Here is a 1112-nt window from a genome sequence, read left to right as displayed (position 1 = left end):
CATTTTAGAAAAGGGGCTGACGGCTGACGGCTCTTTCAGGACACAATACCTTGCGCGCTCCCAAATCGAAAATCAACCAGGGCCCCAGCCCCACTTTATTTTTGGCCGCTTCGACCAATAAAAGACATACGCAAAAACAAACCGTTTACTCGAGACGATTTGGACGACTACCTGCCGGTTGACTACAGAGGAAAAGCTCGGGGTCCTTTGCCCTCCCCCCCCCCCCCGGAATTGTCCAGAAAGTACTCCCATTTCATTTGGCAAATTATGGCAGCTTGGCGCCTGTGAGACTGGGGATAGGCCACCCCGCGGCACACGCGTGCACTGCAGACACGGTGTTGCCTATCTATCAGGCGCTCTGAGAGCTTGCAGAGGAAGCCAGCAGATACTGAACTCGGCTGGTTTACAACGGCTAAAGACAAAGGACGGGCGGACTTTGTCCCGGATCCCTCTCTGTCCAGTGTGCCGGAGGGCGGGCGGGGCTGGCGGGGCGAGTTCCTCGAGTCTAGACCGTCGTCGGCCACCTCGCAACCTACCCAACCCGCATGAGGCCCCTGGCTACTCTTGGCTAGTCTGGCCACAGCCCCCCCTGCCCCCCCCCTCCCACCTTTACCCCGCAAGTTATTTGTCACGCCTCAAGGAAAAGCGGGCGCCGGCCCGTTGGTTGGGTGGGGCCGCCGGGAGCAGAGAGTTGCAAAGCGATGCCGAGCCGGGGCCAAGAGGAAGACGAATCTATCGCGGCAGGTCTTAACAACTCGGGTTACTTTTAACTTGTAATAATAATAATCACTTCCGCTCCACTTTAAGGGTCAGCTTATATCGATACCGGATAATACCGGGACGACATCGGTGAGATCGTAAAAGACAAAACCGACTGGCCACCAGACGGCTGACGACGACGGGGACGTGTCCGACGCTTATCTCGGCCCGGGCAGGTAGCAGCCGTGGCAGCTGATGACGCAAGCGGACCGTCACCGCGTCCAACACCGTCGTTGAGAGTTGAGCCTCCGAGTCCAAACTTTTGCCTACGCCGCTGCCCCTCACTGGCGTCATTTGTTTGACCCAAGTTATTTTTACAGTGGGCGGGGCGGGGCGGGGAGGGAGGAGGGTTG

This window comes from Frankliniella occidentalis, unplaced genomic scaffold, assembly GCF_000697945.3.
Source record: "Frankliniella occidentalis isolate FOCC.00 unplaced genomic scaffold, Focc_3.1 Scaffold72, whole genome shotgun sequence".
Lineage (NCBI taxonomy): Eukaryota > Metazoa > Arthropoda > Insecta > Thysanoptera > Thripidae > Frankliniella > Frankliniella occidentalis.
This window is presented reverse-complemented; position numbering follows the sequence as displayed.